We start from the raw sequence: 20,042 nt of genomic DNA, 5'->3' as shown, positions 1-20,042 counted from the left end.
GATGCCCCCCCCCCTGCTGTTAACCCCTTCCCTGCCGCGATCTAAGTAGATCACAGCAGGGAAAAAGTTCACAGAAGGAGCGGACTCCCTCTGTGTCTCCGGCCGGCTCTCGCGATAACTGCGTTACCAGTGCCTGAGATCGCTGTATAAGCGATAAGGCATGGCAGAGCAGCAGCTCTGCCATGCCTTATGACAGCGATCATCAGGGCAGTGGTTAAAGCCCCCCAGGGGGACACAAATGTTGTAAAAAAAAACAAAGATTAAAAAAATGAATTAAAATTTTTTTTAAAAAAGAGTAAAAAAACCAATTTTTTTATGCTTTTTCTCAGATTAGCACAAAAAAAGGTAAAAAAAAATAAAACCCCTCATATTTGGTATTGTCGCGTCCGTAACGACGTGTACAATAAGTTGCACATGCTTTTGACTGTGCATGGAAAAAACGCAAAAAAAAAACGCTAAAAAACTGAGGCAAAATGCAAATTTTTTGCCTCACTAAAAACGCAATAAAAGTGATCAAAAAAGCCATATGTACCCCAAAATGGTAAAAACTACAGCTCGTCTCGCAAAAAATAAGCCCTCACAGAGCTTTGTACATCAAAAAATAAAAAAGTTACAGGACTTTGAATGCAGCGATTTAGAAAAGAAAAAAGATTTCCAAAAAAAAGGGTTTTTATTGCAGAAAAGTGGGAAAACCTAAAAAAAATGTAAGAATTTTGGTATCGTTGTAATTGTACCGGTCCACAGAAAAAAAATGGATTGTGTCATTTATGCTGCATGATTAACGCTGTAAAAAAAAATTAAAAAATCTATGGCAGAATTGATGCGTTTTCTCTCCCTGCTATCATAAAAAAAAAAAAAAGTTTTACAATATAGTCTATGTACCCAAAAGTGGCACCTATAAAAACTACAGTTCGCCACGCAAAAAACAAGCCCTCATACGGCCGCATCGACGGAAAAATAAAAAAGTTATGGCTTTTGATATTCGGATAAGAAAATCCACCCAAAATTGTTGCGTCCTTAAGCCCAAAATAGGCCATGTCATGAAGGGGTTAAAGGTGCATGTGATGAGACATGTATAAGCCCCCCCGTGTTGAGGGGCGTTGCGGTATCCCGCGGCAGATCGCCGCCACCCATGAGCAGGAGCCGGCAGATGGATCTCCGCTGTCAGCCTATCTGGTAGATAGGCTGACCGCGGAGAATCACGGCAATTCGCAGCATGCTGCAAATTGCTGGCCGCGAGCGGAGAATCACTATGATCCTCCGCTTGTGGACAGGGGGCCGGCGCTTTCCATAGCAACGCTATGGAAAGCTTTAGCCAGCGTGATTCGCCAGTGATTTACCGCCGGCGGAATCACGCCCGTGGACAGGGGGCCTTAGATCATCTTTTTTCCAGAAACAGCCCACCCTTGTCCATGAGCGATGAATGGTTTGCACCTCATCTTTATTCACTTGAAATGAGCTGAGCAGCAATACCATGTACAGTCCATGCACAAAGGGGGGGCGCTGTTTCTGGGGAAAATATCAGGTGTTTTTTTCCTAATCGCATACAAGCCCTTTAATATCTTATCTTGTGTCAGATATATAAAAATATACTTGTAGGTATTGTCGTTTCCGTAGACTTTTTTGTTTTCTCCTTATGTAATATCCTACAATTGTGTTCTCACAAAGCATCATTTAGTCAGTTTTCTTTTTCAGCTTGAACAGCGGCCCAGAATTCCATGAATCTGTTGTAACAATTTATTTTTATTATGTCATACAGTAAAAACAAAAAAAAAAGTAAAGAAAAGGATTTTCCTCTAAGACTTAAAGGGGTTTTGTCACTTTATTACTATTGATGACCTATCAATAGTACCTCCAATAGCAGATCAGCAGGGATTCGCCACTCGGTATTTCAATGGGAGTAAAACTGCCTATTACATTTCCTGTCCTGACCACTGGTGCAGACATCGGGCCCCGCTACACTGACAGTTGGCTGGAAGATCACCTGATTGGCGGTGATCCCGAGTAGTGGAATCCCCACTAAACTGCTATTGATGTATTATCCTAAGGATAGGTCATCAATAGTAAAAAAAATGGCAAAACCCCTTTAAGAACAAAAAATCTCAGGTCTTTTGAAATCAAACATGTCTTCTCTTCCCCCACATCTGTCATCAGTGGCGAGTCGCCACATCACCATACGCAATAGACGTTCAGACAAAATTGCTGGGGTCACCTAACATTCTTCTATTGTGTATGGCCACCCTACCTTAACACAGAATTGGGTCTTATTTAGCAAAACTATCTTAAAAAACTGCCTTTGTTGCCCATTCTGAAACTATTCTGGTATAAAAGAAAGCTGTGCTGTGATTGGTTGCTATGGGCAACAAAGACACATGAATGAGACCCAATGTCTTCCTATTGGAAACAAGGTTATAGACGACCTTACAGCCACTGCAGAGGGTCCGACTTGTTAACAAATGGGAAGCATTGAGGTTGTGGTAAAGTAGTCTTAAAGGGATTATATGGTGTGGATTACCAGTGTTCAAATGCCCATTCAAGACACTTTGAGTTAACAGAAAAGGGGTCCCATATTTAGGATCCTGTTTTATTAGCAAGAGTGGCTTTAAATCGTAAGGAGGACTTGGCAGATCTCTGCATTACACAGATGGCCCATTGGTATTTTGTAGCACCAACGGAGAACAGATTTGACAGTGGTCATAGTGTAATGCTTTGGTTCCCCTCTGATAGCACTACAACGATGATAAACATTTGCTGTGAAGTTCATCCACCAATTGTAGTTGGTTGTTGAGGTTCCCAGTTGGTTATTGAGGTTCACCCACCAATTGTAGTTGGTTGTTGAGGTTCCCAGTTGGTTATTGAGCTTCACCCACCAATTGTAGTTGGTTGTTGAGAGATCTTTCTAATTAGTTTTGAAAACAAATTATGGAGTTACATATAACACCCACTATTGTCTATAGCTTCTTTTAGTTTTATGGACATCTTTACTTCTACATCGATACCCAAGTACAAGCGTCTGTAAAAAGATTTTATTATACACATCACTTTCCGCCATTTACATAGCTTTGTCATGGTATTGATAGTCCACTGTCAGCCATTAATAGTGAGTGGTGGGAACTTCCGCCTTGATATTTTGAAAGGGCCAGGAGCCGGACCTAAGAAGAGCCCATCCAGGTGAAGGAAGGTGACTATGAGAAAGGAAAAAGAAAAACAGAGATAGATTATATCCCATAACAGGTCCTCTTTGAAGGGGGCAGAGTGAAGCAAAAAATATAAATGGGTGCTTCCTTCATTGGCTTGCCAGTACCCTTTCTAGAAATTACTATTGCTCCTGTAAACTATAGGGCTGTTGGGCTTATTCACATGGCCATACACTGTTAGGCTCCATTAATAATTAAAGCCACAATGCTGTGATAGATCCTTCTTAGCATTGATACAATTCGCACCTAACGGACCCCATTGTCTTATAAAAGAGTTAATTGGGTTCTGCCAAGATGTCTGTGAAAAACAATCCTCCATATAACACTATGGTTTTCATCTAAGATGCACAAGTCTGTGATGGAGGCTCTGTTGAGATGTGAACACAGCCTTAGGTCTGTATTTTTCTTGATTAAAAACTCTTCTAGTTGTAAAAGCAAAAAAATGTAATTTTTTTGTATAAAAAATTATTTTAAACAATAACAGCAATAATTACTGTATGCAGTGAGTTTATGTTCATCTAAATATTATTCATAATCTTTATTTCATAAAATTTCCAAAATGTTAATATTGCTTTTTAATGTGTATTGTTTATAGGTATTGCAATTATCCCAGGATAATAATTAGTATATTTAGTACAAATCTTATATTAATCTCTGGCAAAGAGGAAAAATGTGCAAAAATAAATTACTTCTGTTTTTAGATTTTCTTCTGTTTCTGTTAATCGACAGAATTAAAAAAAAAGTAGTTTAAATGGATGTCTAGCTATTGATTGGTCACACTAGAGAAATTCCTCCTATATCTGTCATTGATTGTAGAGAGGACAGTGGATGTGACCCCACTGCTTTTTGACTAAACGTTTATCAATATCCTGGTATTTACCAGAACTTTACAAGGAAGGATCAAAGGGAATCTAATGAAATTACTGAAGAGCTATCTCTGGAATCCAAGACTTTGCCCTATTCAGCTGTGTTCTCCGGGGCATTTAAATAAACCAAATGTAGCATCTGATATTCTTGATGTCCCACCATTGAAGACACCAGCAGAAGAGATGAGTCCTGCTGACCTATTTTTATTAACTATTTTAATTGTTACACAATAATCAAATTGATTGTCAATTTTGATCAATCTCACTGTCTGTCTATAGAGATAGTAAACTTATCTAATCTTATCTTATCCACATGTGCTGTGCAGTTCCTTTGTAGTCTTTTCAAGTGAGGAAGAGACTGCAGCATTCATGTGTGGAAATAGTCTATCCCTTTGCACTGCTTGGCTCTCTCTAGGGTGTGTGTCTTTTCAATGGAGAGAGAGGAATGAGCCGATCCTACTTTCCTGTTGTCTGCAAAGAATCAGGACACCCTCATACTCATTAGATACGTGGTCAATCCAATCAAAATCCACTAATATATATCTATACCTTAATGGGGGTCAGAAACGCTATCTTTTCTCCTTAGGGAGAGCACTTAGATGGTGAATGAGGAGACTCAAATGGCCATGCACGTTCCTCTGGTTAATATGCAAATAAGGGAGATGGAATAATACCTCCACAGTGCCATCTACTGGAAGGCAGCATTCCTTCAAGCCAAAGTTAGACTCTTTATACAAGCCTTGTAATAATGACTGGGAATTAAAAAGCAAAGCCAGACTCACTTTGGCTTGAAGGACTGCTGCCTTCCAATAGGTGGCACTAGGGAGATAATATTCCATCTCCCTTATTTGCATATTACCCAGAGGAGCATGAATGGCCTTATAAGTCTCCTCACTCACTGTCTAGGTGCTCTCCCTAAGGAAAAAAGATAGTGTTTCTGACCCCCGTCCCAGGCCTCTCACTAGCAAAGCTAGACTCCTACTGTACACGGATGAAGGGCAAATACCCTGAAACAGCTGTCTGTACATGGAGCCTGGCTTTGCTTTTAATTTCCAGTCATTGTTACAAGGCTTGTATAAAAAGTCTTATTATTCCATCTCTCTTATTTGCATCCATACCTTAAATATACACTGAATGACCACTCTATTAGACATACCCATTCAGTAGCCCATTGGACCTGCTTTGGCCTTCAGAACCACAGCAATTTGTGGTGACATAGATTTCACAAGATCATTCTGCAGTAATATCGGCCCATGCAACAGAAATGCTGCTGCGGGATTAGAAGAGAGGCACGTTTCTGGCGTCCCAAGATTAATCTCACAATTAATGTGTCCACGCGGTAGACCTTATTAGAAAATGAGCAGTGTGAGCAGGTCCTGTCGTGGATGGCAGAAAGTGCATCCAGCAATCTATCGACCACCCAGAGTTCTGCGCCGTCCACTGCTGCAACTCTGAATCCTCTGGCTGCTGCTCCTCCTTCCTCCCAGCCTCCTCACTCCATTACAATGACACATTCTGAGGAGCAGGCAGACTCCCAGGAACTGTTCTCGGGCCCCTGCCCAGAATGGGCAGCAATGGTTCCTATCCCACCGGAGGAGTTTGTCGTGACCGATGCCCAACCTTTGGAAAGTTCCCAGGGTCCGGGGGATGAGGCTGGGGACTTCCGCCAACTGTCTCAAGAGCTTTCAGTGGGTGAGGACGACGACGACGATGAGACACAGTTGTCTATCACTCAGGTAGTAGTAATTGCAGTAAGTCCGAGGGAGGAGCGCACAGAGGATTCGGAGGAAGAGCAGCAGGACGATGAAGTGACTGACCCCACCTGGTTTGCTAAGCCTACTGAGGATAGGTCTTCAGAGGGGGAGGCAAGTGCAGCAGCAGGGCAGGTTGGAAGAGGCAGTGCAGTGGCCAGCGGTAGAGACAGGGGCAGACCGAATAATCCACCAACTGTTTCCCAAAGCGCCCCCTCGCGCCATGCCACCCTGCAGAGGCCGAGGTGCTCAAAGGTCTGGCAGTTTTTCACTGAGAGTGCAGACGACCAACAAACAGTGGTGTGCAACCTTTGTCGCGCCAAGATCAGCCGGGGAGCCACCACCACCAGCCTCAGCACCACCAGCATGCGCAGACATATGATGGCCAAGCACCCCACAAGGTGGGACGAAGGCCGTTCACCGCCTCCGGTTTGCACCACTGCCTCTCCCCCTGTGCCCCAACCTGCTACTGAGATCCAATCCCCCTCTCAGGACACAGACACGACCGTCTCCCGGCCTGCACCCACACCCTCACCTCCGCTGTCCTCGGCCACATCCACCAATGTCTCTCAGCGCACCGTCCAGCCATCGCTAGCGCAAGTGTTTGAGCGCAAGCGCAAGTACGCTGCCACGCACCCGCACGCTCAAGCGTTAAACGTGCACATAGCCAAATTGATCAGCCTGGAGATGCTGCCGAATAGGCTTGTGGAAACGGAGGCTTTCAAAAACATGATGGCGGCGGCGGCCCCGCGCTATTCGGTTCCCAGTCGACACTACTTTTCCCGATGTGCCGTCCCAGCCCTGCACGACCACGTCTCCCGCAACATTGTACGTGCCCTCACCAACGCGGTTACTGGCAAGGTCCACTTAACAACGGACACGTGGACAAGCACAGGCGGGCAGGGCCACTATATCTCCCTGACGGCACATTTGGTGAATTTAGTGGAGGCTGGGACCGAGTCAGAGCCTGGGACCGCTCACGTCCTACCCACCCCCAGAATTGCGTGCCCCAGCTCGGTGCTGGTATCTGCAGCGGTGTATGCTTCCTCCACTAAACCACCCTCCTCCTCCTCCTACGCAACCTCTGTCTCGCAATCAAGATGTGTCAGCAGCAGCACGTCGCCAGCAGTCGGTGTCGCGTGGCGGGACAGCACAGCGGTGGCCAAGCGTCAGCAGGCCGTGCTGAAACTACTCAGCTTAGGAGAGAAGAGGCACACGGCCCACGAACTGCTGCAGGGTCTGACAGAGCAGACCGACCGCTGGCTTTCGCCGCTGAGCCTCCAACCGGGCATGGTCGTGTGTGACAACGGCCGTAACCTGGTGGCGAATCTGCAGCTCGGCAGCCTCACGCACGTGCCATGCCTGGCCCATGTCTTTAATTTGGTGGTTCAGCGCTTTCTGAAAAGCTACCCACACTTGTCAGACCTGCTCGGAAAGGTGCGCCGGCTCAGCGCACGTTTCCGCAAGTCTAACACGGACGCTGCCACCCTGCGCACCCTGCAACATCGGTTTAATCTACCAGTGCACTGACTGCTGTGCAACGTGCCCACATGGTGGAACTCTACGCTCCACATGTTGGCCAGGCTCTATGAGCAGCGTAGAGCTATAGTGGAATACCAACTCCAACATGGCCGGCGCAGTGGGAGTCAGCCTCCTCAATTCTTTACAGAAGAGTGGGCCTGGTTGGCAGACATCTGCCAGGTCCTTGGAAACTTTGAGGAGTCTACCCAGATGGTGAGCAGCGATGCTGCAATCATTAGCGTCACCATTCCTCTGCTATGCCTCTTGAGAAGTTCCCTGCAAAGCATAAAGGCAGACACTTTGCGCTCGGAAATGGAGGCAGGGGAAGACAGTATGTCGCTGGATAGTCAGAGCACCCTCCTGTCTATATCTCAGTGCGCTGAGGAGGAGGAGGTGGAGGAGCATGAGGAGGAGGGGGAAGAGACAGCTTGGCCCACTGCTGAGGGTACCCATGCTGCTTGCCTGTCATCCTTTCAGCGTGTATGGCCTGAGGAGGAGGAGGAGGATCCTGAAAGTGATCTTCCTAGTGAGGACAGCCATGTGTTGCGTACAGGTACCCTGGCACACATAGCTGACTTCATGTTAGGATGCCTTTCTCGTGACCCTCGCGTTACACGCATTCTGGCCACTACGGATTACTGGGTGTACACACTGCTCGACCCACGGTATAAGGAGAACCTTTCCACTCTCATACCCAAAGAGGAAAGGGGTTCGAGAGTGATGCTATACCTCAGGACCCTGGCGGACAAACTGATGGTAAAATTCCCATCCGACAGCGCTAGTGGCAGAAGACGCAGTTCCGAGGGCCAGGTAGCAGGGGAGGCGCGGAGATCAGGCAGCATGTACAGCACAGGCAGGGGAACACTGTCCAAGGCCTTTGACAGCTTTATGGCTCCCCAGCAAGACTGTGTCATCGCTCCCCAGTCAAGGCTGAGTCGGCGGGAGCACTGTAAAAGGATGGTGAGGGAGTACGTAGCCGATCGCACGACCGTCCTCCGTGACGCCTCTGCCCCCTACAACTACTGGGTGTCGAAGCTGGACACGTGGCCTGAACTTGCGCTGTATGCCCTGGAGGTGCTTGCTTGTCCTGCGGCTAGCGTCTTGTCAGAGAGGGTGTTTAGTGCGGCTGGGGGAATCATCACGGATAAGCGTACCCGCCTGTCAACCGACAGTGCCGACAGGCTTACACTCATCAAGATGAACAAAGCCTGGATTTCCCCAGACTTCTCTTCTCCACCAGCGGACAGCAGCGGTACCTAAACAATACGTAGGCTGCACCCGCGGATGGAAGCATCGTTCTCTATCACCATCAAAAACGGGGACCTTTTAGCTTCATCAATCTGTGTATAATATTCCTCCTCCTCCTCCTGCTCCTCCTCCTGAAACCTCACGTAATCACGTCGAACGGGCAATTTTTCTGAGGCCCACAAGGCTCAGTCATATAACTTTTGTAAACAATGTTTATACGTTTCAATTCTCAATTCAATAAAGCATTGAAACTTGCACCTGAACCAATTTTTATTTTATCTGGGCCGCCTACAGACCTAGTTACAAATTAAGCCACATTAACCAAAGCGATTAATGGGTTTCACCTGCCCTCTTGGTTGGGCATGGGCAATTTTTCTGAAGTACATTTGTACTGTTGGTACACCAATTTTTTTGGGCCCTCGCCTACATTGTAATCCTAGTAATTTTTAGCCCACCTGCATTAAAGCTGACGTTACCTCAGCTGTGCTGGGCACTGCAATGGGATATATTTATGTACCGCCGGTGGGTTCCAGGGAGCCACCCATGCTGTCGGTCCATACAGAGTTGTAACTGCATGTGTCCACTTATAAAGAACCCCAGTCTGACTGGGGCATGCAGTGTGGGCCGAAGACCACCTGCATTAAACCTGACGTTACCTCAGCTGTGATGGGCAATGCAATGGGATATATTTATGTACCGCCGGTGGCTTCCTGGGACCCACCCATGCTGTCGGTCCACACGGAGTTGTAACTGCATGTGTCCACTTCTAAAGAACCCCAGTCTGACTGGGGCATGCAGTGTGGGCCGAAGACCACCTGCATTAAACCTGACGTTACCTCAGCTGTGATGGGCACTGCAATGGGATTTATTTATGTACTGCCGGTGGGTTCCAGGGAGCCACCCATGCTGTCGGTCCACACGGAGTTGTAACTGCATGTGTCCACTTCTAAAGAACCCCAGTCTGACTGAGGCATGCAGTGTGGGCGGAAGACCACCTGCATTAAAGCTGACGTTACCTCAGCTGTGATGGGCACTGCAATGGGATTTATTTATGTACCGCCGGTGGGTTCCAGGGAGCCACTCATGCTGTGGGTCCACAGGGACTTCACATTAGGGATTTGTACCTGCCAGTGTCTATGTATTAAAAACCCCGGTCAGACTGGGGCATGCACTGTGGGCCGAAGACCACCTGCATTAAACCTGACGTTACCTCAGCTGTGCTGGGCACTGCAATGGGATATATTTATGTACCGCCGGTGGCTTCCTGGGACCCACCCATGCTGTCGGTCCACACGGAGTTGTAAATGCATGTGTCCACTTCTAAAGAACCCCAGTCTGACTGGGGCATGCAGTGTGGGCCGAAGCCCACCTGCATTAAACCTGACGTTACCTCAGCTGTGATGGGCAATGCAATGGGATTTATTTATGTACAGCCGGTGGGTTCCAGGGAGCCACCCATGCTGTGGGTGCACACGGAATTCCCATTGCGGAGTTGTACCTGCCTGTGACTATTTATAAAAAACCCCGGTCTGACTGGGGCATGCAGACACCTTGACAGAATGAATAGTGTTTGGCACATGGGTTCCCCATTGCTATGCCCACGTGTGCAGCTCCTGATTGAGGTGGCACAGGATTGGATTTCTCATTGCTTCTGTACAGCATTATGGGTATCGCCCCACCCCTTTTAAAGAGGGTCGCTGCCTGGCCGTGCCAACCCTCTGCAGTGTGTGCCTGCGGTTCCTCCTCATGGCAGACGCGCTTATAAATAGACATGAGGGTGGTGTTGCATGAGGGCAGCTGAAGGCTGCGCAGGGACACTTTGGTGTGCGCTGTGGACACTGTGTCGTGCGGGGGGGGGGGGGGGGGTTGGGCAGCATGTAAGCCAGGAGAAGTGGCAGCGGAGTGTCATGCAGGCAGTGATTGTGCTTTGTTGGAGGTAGTGTGGTGCTTAGCTAAGGTATGCATTGCTAATGAGGGTTTTTCAGAAGTAAAAATTGTTGGGAAGGGGGGGGCCCACTCTTGCCGCTATTGTGGCTTAATAGTGGGACCTGGGAACTTGAGATGCAGCCCAACATGTAGCCCCTCACCTGCCCTATCCGTTGCTGTGTTGTTCCCATCACTTTCTTGAATTGCCCCGATTTTCACAAATGAAAACCTTAGCGAGCATTGGCGATATACAAAAATGCTCGAGTCGCCCATTGACTTCAATGGGGTTCGTTACTCAAAACGAACCCTCGAGCATCGCAAAAATTTCGTCTCGAGTAACGAGCACCCGAGCATTTTGGTGGTCGCTCATCTCTATTACTGACTGTGCAGCACTTGCTTGTCAGAATGATTCTTGACCTTCTCCTCTGACCCCTTTCGAGATTACCACTTTAGCCCAGGATCCACTTTCCAGCATTCTCAGGATACTCTCCAATTTTTTTACATTGCAGGAATGTGTTTTCACTTCTTTTTTTTACAAATTCACTGTTAATGTTATATATAACACAATTATGTTAGAAAAAATTGTCTCCGCGCTACGTGGTACTTGTATTATATGTATGGATACACTTTATACTTAGCGATAAGCATAAAGGCGAGTGGTAGTATAAGAAAGACACTTACTGGGAAGGAGGGGGGTGTGTATAATACAGAAGCCCCCTCCTTGAAGTGTTGACTCCAATCACTGACGAAGGTACACACCGGTGTACTGGGTAAAGTCCAAGGTTTATTTCATAATCCACCGATTGTGGAAAACGTAACAGGCAACGCGTTCCGGTGTCTCAGTAACACCTTTCTCAAGCCAAATAATGCATAAAAGACATATAAAACATATACACAACATACTCACATTTATAATGAAACTGAAAATGAAAAACTCAGTACATCCGTGGGTAGCGCCATGTTGTGGGCGGGATCTGCTATGACAGCATGTGACGTAATGGTAGGGGGAAGAGCCAGCGTTGGAACGCATAATGAGCCGGGGGGGCGAGGGGGTTACTTATTTGTTAACTGTTAATTTTAGCACTACTTTATTGTGCTGTAAAGTACAAGTGTGAGTATATATTAAGCAATTGTTTTATGATTTTTTAAAAATTTGCATTTATGTTTTCTTACATTGCGGTGTGAGTTCTTTAAAGAAAAAAAGAAAATTATTTTGCAAATATATAATCATTTAAATGTACTGTCATTAGAGATGAGCGAGCACGCACGGATAAGGCAGTCACTCGAGCCAGCATCGCTGTTCTCGAGTAACTGCATTCTCGTCCGAGCAGGCTCGGGGGGGCAGTGGGTGGTAGCGGGGGGGGGGGGGAGAGAGAAATCTCTCTCACTCAAACCCCCCGCCGCCCCCACCCCATCCCCCCCCCCCCCCGAGCCTGCTCGGGCGAGAATGCAGTTACTCGAGAAGAGCGATGCTTACTCGAGTAACTGCCTTATCCGAGTGTGCTCGCTCATCTCTAACTGTCATATATCTTTCTAAAATGTACAGGCATCTCTTAGGGGATTTCTGAGGTGTGCCCTAAATGAGGTTATCACTAAACAGCCCTATGGGCCTTCTTCCCTTATCTTCACTATATTCGGTAATAATTGTGGTGCAGCAGAGGTGAGAAACATGAATTTAGAGTTTTGCCCAATTCCAGATGTCAGGAAAGGGATAGTCAGTCCATGCTCCAACTCCCTATTGGAGCTACCATGAATACTAGTTGTGATGAGAATCCCACTTTAATTCCACCATAGTATAAAAAAATACAATAAAAGGCCCATAAATGTACAGATTGTATCGTAACCAGACTCCAGTTTATAACATCTTGGTCATGAGGCGATTCTACTCCCATTCACATAAGTTACATAAGGACTACGCCTACCCTGTGTAAACCTTAACAGCTTTCACTTCTGCCCCTTGTTATTCGGCTTCATCAAATGTTTTATTGAGGAAGCACATTCTTCAAAGAGCTGGCCATGCTTGCAAAAGCAACCTATAAAAATCAAACTCCAAAAGTTGGTTACAGATACTTTACGGGATGCATCTACTGTAAGTCTAAAAGCGTAATCAATGCACATAGAAAAGGTCTTCAACTTTCTAATAGTCTTTGAGCAAAATTTACTTAAATCTGCGTTTTAGATATCGGTCTAAGTACGGAGCCCCCTGAAGTGATATTCAAGAAACGTATTAAGAGGTGTATGAGTTCCAATATAATTTACACCAATTTCTGGTCTAAATTATAGTAAATCTGACAGCCTGTGGGAGGCCTTCTGCCTTTTTTCCCCAAAAGTGGTATGCAGGGGGCAAGAAGGCCAAAAAGTCACACATTTTTAACCCTCTCCAATCCACTGTCTGACATCTAAAGACATTATGATTTAAGGCTGTACAGCTACGATGCTGGAAGATGTCCGTCGGGGTTCTCTTACTGTATATTGCCAGCCTCTCTGTTGTCGGAGCCTATCCAACGTGTCACCACATGCAGTACTGGCTTTAGCCAGCATATAGCGCCGTTGTATAATGGTAGAAAAAGAGTAAGCCCCCTAGGAAAACCAGGATACAAATTGGATTGGAAAGGGTTAACAATTATGACAAAAAATTACAACTGTAAAATCTCGAATAAACTTCCCCCAGCGCCCTCAACAATTATTGTTGAGAGTATCGCTGGATCGTCCAAATCTGAATGATAATCGTTCAGCGTGAACGCTGCCAGCGACTGAACGAGGATCAATAATTCATTCGGCATAAGAATGAAACGACCATTGGTCTTTGCAAACAGGCAGATGTTCCTATAAATTAATGACTGCCTGTTCACCGTGAATGGAAGCAGGATGGAAGAGATCTCTGGCCTGCTCTACCTCCATTTGCTGAGCAATCATCGCTCTTGTGTGAAAGTGTAGGAGTGCTAATCGCTAGAGCGGGCATCGTCTAATGTGAAAGGGCTTTCAGTGTTCCATTCTGCACGGCTCCAATGTGACTAGTTGCTGTCAGTGAATGGCAACATTTGCTGCCTGCATACGGAAGCAGAAAAGCTGAAACGACTCACAAATCAGCAATTGGTTGCAATGTATCAGTGCAGGCGAATAATGTCAGCCTGGAGAGATTTGTGCTGACACTGTGCTTCGCCACCAGGGGATGGCCATGGATTCATTGCATCAGCGGCTGTGTAAGCAAGACAAAGGTCTCTCCAGGTTTCCAGTGCTTGAATTCGAACAAGAATGTTTCCACTCACTGACAGCAAAAAGAGATCTTGAAAACTGAACTAAAACGAAGAATATTATTATATAACTTTTTATTATTCATTAATTGTAAGCTGGTGGCTGGTTTATAAAACCTATTTTTCAAAGTATAATTAGGGAATTCTTGCTTACCGTAAACACTTCGTCCTTACTTCTACTGAAGTGAATATGATTCTCCCTGCAATACTACCCAGGCCCACTGACAGCAATACAGCTCTGTACGCAAAGACACCGGCCTGGGGGAATAGGTGATTGCCAGGGGTACCAGGCAGCAGACCCCTGTCAATTTATTATTGATGACCTATCCTGAGAATAGGTCTTCAATAGCTAGAATTGGGACAACCCCTTTAAAAGAAGGGGTTTCCCACTAAAGACTCATATACTAACCAGCAGTTAGGGTAGATTGTCTGCATGGGAGACTATCGTGGATTTCGCAATTCAAACCCGGTTCTGTGCAGGCAGCCCTACAGTAGTCCATTCTATTATGCAAAAGGGGGTCATAAATAAGGTGGAGACTGTACAAAACAGTCTTCCTCCTAAATGCTGATTCTTGTTTCTGGAAGAAGGCGTAATGGTGTCAGACCCCACTACAACTACTACTAGTACACTCATTGTCAAATAATATCAAGCACCTAGAAGAAGTTGTCTGAATTGAATGTAACTTTGTCAGTGTGATTGTAACATTGATATAAGTAAGGGATTACAGTATCAGAGCAGAAGGAGAATTTATGGTGGAGAACTGATCCCTTGTAGGGAGGCTCTAGTACCCTGTTGTACCGCCTCTAGCTTGGATACAAGATGTGATACAGATGGGTATGGAGGCTCCAGTACCTTGTTGTACCGCCTCTAGCTTGGATACAAGATGTGATACAGGTAGGCATGGAGGCTCCAGTACCTTGTTGTACCACCTCTAGCTGGGATGCAAGATGTGATACAGGTGGGCATGGAGGCTCTAGTAACCTGTTGTACAGCCTCTAGCTTGTATACAAAATGTGACACGGATGGGCATGGAAGCTTTAGTACCCTGCTGTACCGTCTCTAGCTTGAATATAAGATGTGATACGGGTGGGCATAGAGACTCTAGTACCCTGTTGTACTACCTCCAGCTTGGATACAAGATGTGATACGGGTAGGCATGGAGGCTCTAGTACCCCGTTGTACCGCCTCTAGCTTGGATCTAAGATGTGATACGGGGGCATGGAGGCTCTAGTACCCTGTTGTACCGCCTCTAGCTTGGATCTAAGATGTGATACGGGGGCATGGAGGCTCTAGTACCCTGTTGTACCGCCTCTAGCTTGGATACAAGATGTGATACAGGTGGGCATAGAAATTCTAGTAATCGGTTGTACTGCCTCTAGCTTGGATACAAAATGTGATACGGGCAGGCATGGATGCTCTAGTACCCTGTTGTACCACCTCTAGCTTGGATACAAGATATGATACAGGTGGGCATCAATGCTCTAGTACCCTGTTGGGTCGCCTCTAGCTTGGATACAAGATGCTATATGGGCGAGCATGAAAGCATACAGGTTCCATATGGTATCCTGTGGTATATTGGTCCAAATTTGCTGTAACTGAGCCACTAGAACATGCAAACTCGCTGGCTGTCGACGTTGGTCCCAGATGATCCCATACATGTTCTAATGGCGATAAAGCTGGCGACCAGGAGGCCACTGACGTATGTTGTGAAAACATTGCTGTGATATCCTTGCTATGTGCAACCAAGTATTACCCTGTTGGAAAATGCCTCTTGGAAGCCGCCATGAAAGGCAACACATGTGGCTGCAGGATGTCCTGAACATATCGCTGACCAGTCATTGTCCCTCATACCACTACTAGGGGTGAACGACTGTCGTCTGCGATGCCCCCAGACAATAACACCAAAAGTGGGGGCAGTGTGCCGCTCCACAGCCAAGGCAGGATTGAGGCGCTCACTCCTAGGTCTCTATACACAAACACGGCCATCCTCCATGTCCAAACTAATGCTGGATTCATCACTGAAGACAACCTGAGTCTTCTCCATAGAAGTCTGGTTTCGTCATTCACGACACCACTGCAAACAGACACGACAGTGGATGGGTGTCAAAGGCAGTATACTTAATGGGTGCCATGAGACTAAATGTCCTTCAGCCAAGAGCCTGAAAATGGTTCCGACAGACATAGGGGCCTGTAACGATAGTGTCACCTTTCCCTGGCTGGTGGATACCTAAACAGTTGGAGCTGCTTGTGCTTGTCAGACGGTTAGACAATCCTCTCTACTGGTTGTCTGTTGAGGATGTCCTGAGCCCAATCGCCTTGTGTGTGTGCTCTCACGCATCCACTGGTGCCAACACCTCTTAACAGTCTGGTCAGAATGGCCCAGTTGGTGGGGAATTCATTGATACGATCATCCAGCTTCTCACCTTCCAATAATGTGAAATCACTTTGATTGCATTGTAGAATTGTCTAGTGGTCAACCAGCTCTACAAAAGCCGAAAAAGAGGCCACTACACACAAGGAGCCTCCGAGAGCCTATTATAGGGGTGTAACCACTTCTAGGGCCTCAGACGGCAAGACTGTTCATCTAATCACATCACAACTCTGATCATTTACATATCTGCCCGAGATGGAACTGCATGCCGGGTTTTGCAGCAAACTCCTTCTAGGTGCTGGATTTTTTTTTTAAGCAGAGAGTATATATGGCCATATTTATTTGACTTTCCTTGTGATCTGATTAGGATTAGATTTTCTCTATCAATTGCGTATTAAAGAGGCAATAACAACAATTTACATTGGTCAGAATTATAGATGAGCGAACCTACTCGTTTCGAGTAATTACTCGATCGAGCACGGCGATTTTCGAGTACTTCAGTACTCGAGTGAGAAGATTCGGGGGGCGCCGGGGGGCGGCGTGGCGGCGCGGGGGCTAGCAGCGGGGAACAGGGGGGAGCCCTCTCTCTCTCCCTCTCCCCCCCACTCCCCGCTGCAGCCCCCCACTCACCCACGGCGCCCCCCGAATCTTTTCGCCCGAGTACGGAAGTACTCGAAAATCGCGGTGCTTGGGCGAAAAAGGGGCGTGGCCGAGTAGGCTCGCTCATCTCTAGTCAGAATCAGTCGCTTTACACCTATTACCACCGGTCATCTTTTCTTGTCGTATCATGGTATCACAATTATGGTTATTTATATGGACCTCATAAAACGGCATATCACAAAAAAAAAATGGGATTTCAGAAGCACAATATTGTAATTTAATCATTTCCTTGTAGATATGTGAATATATAGCAACTAATAACATAAAAAGAAACATATAAAGTGATTTATGGCATCAATAAAGCGGTTAAAAGTGCTTGAAGTCAAAGGTCATCAAATATTTAATGACTTTCAATTTGAAACTTTCACAGGAATATGGATAATGCTTCTGGATTCCATTATACAGTAACTGTTCAATCTTTAAAGGGGTTGTCCCGCGGCAGCAAGTGGGGTTATACACTTCTGTATGGCCATATTAATGCACTTTGTAATGTACATTGTGCATTAATTATGAGCCATACAGAAGTTATAAAAAGTTTTATACTTACCTGCTCCGTTGCTGGCGTCCTCGTTCCCATGGAGCCGACTAATTTTCGCCCTCCGATGGCCAAATTAGCCGCGCTTGCGCAGTCCGGGTCTTCTGCAGTCTTCTATGGGGCCGCTCGTGTAGAATGCCGGCTCCGTGTAGCTCCGCCCCGTCACGTGCCGATTCCAGCCAATCAGGAGGCTGGAATTGGCAATGGACCGCACAGAAGCCCTGCGGTCCACGGAGACAGAGGATCCCGGCGGCCATCTTCAGCAGGTAAGTATGAAGACGCCGGACCGCCGGGATTCAGGTAAGCGCTGTGCGGGTTGTTTTTTTAACCCCTGCATCGGGGTTGTCTCGCGCCGAACGGGGGGGGGGTTTAAAAAAAAAAAACCCGTTTCGGCGCGGGACAACCCCTTTAACCTTTTACTTTAAATTTAGGAATTGAGTTTCTAAATGAACGGAATAAATAGTTGAAAAAATTGTAGTTTTTTTTTAAATTAAATACGTTTGTACAATGCATTTCTTGAGAACCTCATAGGTGGGCATTTTGTGGGATGAACCTTGGAATGGAGTGCCAATTACATGCTTGCATGACCAGAGATCCATTGAGACTCCTCCTCAGTGAGCAGGAGAATCGGTGGGGCTGCAGCGCTGGATCACCAGGGTTGAGCGCAGGTAAGTACTGTTTGTTTTAACTCATTTGGAACTCATTTTAATACATCAATTTGTAAACCGACAACCCCTTTAAGGACAGGAAGTGTTCACTTTGCTTGGTAGAGCCAAGAGAAGTCATGAGACATATTTCAAATTAATAAGGGCTGAAATGCTGCTAAGGAACTGGAAGGACATGGTTCAGGCTCAATTCTTGTGGCGCACTGCTAGTTTTGTCGATATCGTGTCACCAGCTATTTCCAATTTGATAGGAAATCATAGAACTTGTCCCTTTAATTAAGTTGTTTTTAACCCTTTCCAATCCAATTTGTATCCTGGTTTTCCTAGGGGGCTTACTCTTTTTCTGCCGTTATACAACGGCGCTATATGCTGGCTAAAGCCAGTACTGCATGAGGTGACACGTTGGATAGGCTCCGACAGCAGAGAGACTGGCAATATACAGTAAGAGAACCCCGACGGACGTCTTCCAACATCGGAGCTGTACAGCCTTAAATCATAATGTCTTCAGAGGTCAGACAGTGGATTTTTTTTCCCCCAGAAAATGGTGCCATTTATGTCCATTGGCTCTACCCCCCCCCCCCCCCCTCTTGAATTATCTAAGTTGCAATACTAGACATGACCATGTAGGAAAGTGGAGCTATTTCTTGGGAAAATGATTGTGTTTTAGGTCTCAACCAATGTCAGTCTTACGTATATTGTAGTTCTATGACAGCCGACTCATACTAGATTACAATGCTTCTTCCTTAGCCAAGCGCTATAAGGGCTATACACCAGGATTGCCTAACGGTCATGGCAAAATTGCGGCATTACAGAAACATCATGACTCTCTTGTATGGGAAAAAAAAAGTTGCCCAAAAAATTTGACATGGTCTTGAAGTTTTTCCCCTAGGAAAACAATCCCATACCGGTCCGAGTCACGGTAATGACAGCATTCTCCCTCGACTAGTAGATGACACTCTAACCCCACTCAGAAATGTCTTCAGCATTCCTTAGATAGAGATCTATGTATCTATCTGCCCACCCCTGAGTACATAATCATCATGCTGTGCTGAAAAGGATACGGACGAGAATTATTGTAAAACTTTTTAAAACAAGAACTTCTGTCAAAAACAAAAAAAATTGCAAAAAAGGAAAAAAACTTCAGCCATGCTTGTAAAAATAAATGGCTACTTTGCTTTCCAGCCTGAATCTTCAGCTGTGAGCAGCTTATCACGGCCCAGATAGATTTCCAGCGCTTGTAATATTGTAAGAATCCTTGGATCAAGGTAATTTCACAGTTTTGACCAATTCCCAGGACTCCTGGATTTTATGCACCTTTTGTGCATTGCAATTCAAAGATATGTCTGCCACTGGTATCTTTAATCTCTGCAGTAGCCCTGAACTTTACACTACTAAATTCCACTTCAAAGAGACTGCGGCTGAGCTGTTCAATGGGCCAATGATTAACCCATCCCGCCCCGGTGCTCCAGCTGCATGCTGCATTCTTCCTTGCAGGCAGTGAAAGTGTTAAAATGTTTAATAAGTGGAGAATAGCACCCCTGAAAAGAAGGCGCTTGGTGTTTAAAGTGCGTAAGGTTTTTCATTTCTGTATTTCTAGATGCAATACAATACTCCAGATATGTCAATTATCCGGTTTTAATGGGAGTTACCCAATTTTCAGCCTTTTTTTCCTCCAGGTGACATATAGTTTTTACCCGTTATGCCTGGGGAAGGGTCAAATGACCAAAATTGACCATTATTTATTGGAATAATCTAATAGATAGTGGCATATATACTTACCCTCCTCGCTTCCTGCTCTGGTTCAGGTCTGCTTGCCGAACACAATGTCCTGAGGCTGGATGGCGTCAGTCAGCGGCACCCAGAGCTGAGCGGGAGTCGCGAGTGAGGAGGTAAAGTATATAGTTTGGTCTGAATTTTTTTTTTGCCTGATGTGGGGTCTAAATGAGAGGTCTGTTATGGGGTCTGATAATATAGGATGTCTGACTATATTTGGGGGTCCAATCCGGAATCTGGATTAAAGTGAGCCTTTGGTTTCAGGACAAAATTC

At 46.0% G+C, this 20,042-nt stretch overlaps 1 long non-coding RNA gene across 1 annotated transcript in view; it reads right to left on the bottom strand.

Annotated features, from left to right (window-relative positions):
• Positions 1–2,481: 2,481 nt before the first annotated feature.
• Positions 2,482–20,042, bottom strand: part of LOC136611213 (uncharacterized) — a 141,741-nt gene continuing 124,180 nt past the window's right edge. The window contains exon 4 of the long non-coding RNA XR_010790235.1: positions 2,482–3,185. This is a non-coding gene — a long non-coding RNA (uncharacterized lncRNA). The remainder of the gene's footprint in view (positions 3,186–20,042) is intronic.

This window comes from Eleutherodactylus coqui, chromosome 2 (assembly GCF_035609145.1).
Source record: "Eleutherodactylus coqui strain aEleCoq1 chromosome 2, aEleCoq1.hap1, whole genome shotgun sequence".
Lineage (NCBI taxonomy): Eukaryota > Metazoa > Chordata > Amphibia > Anura > Eleutherodactylidae > Eleutherodactylus > Eleutherodactylus coqui.
The sequence above is the reverse complement of the archived record's forward strand: the minus strand, read 5'-3'. Positions and strand labels throughout refer to the sequence as shown.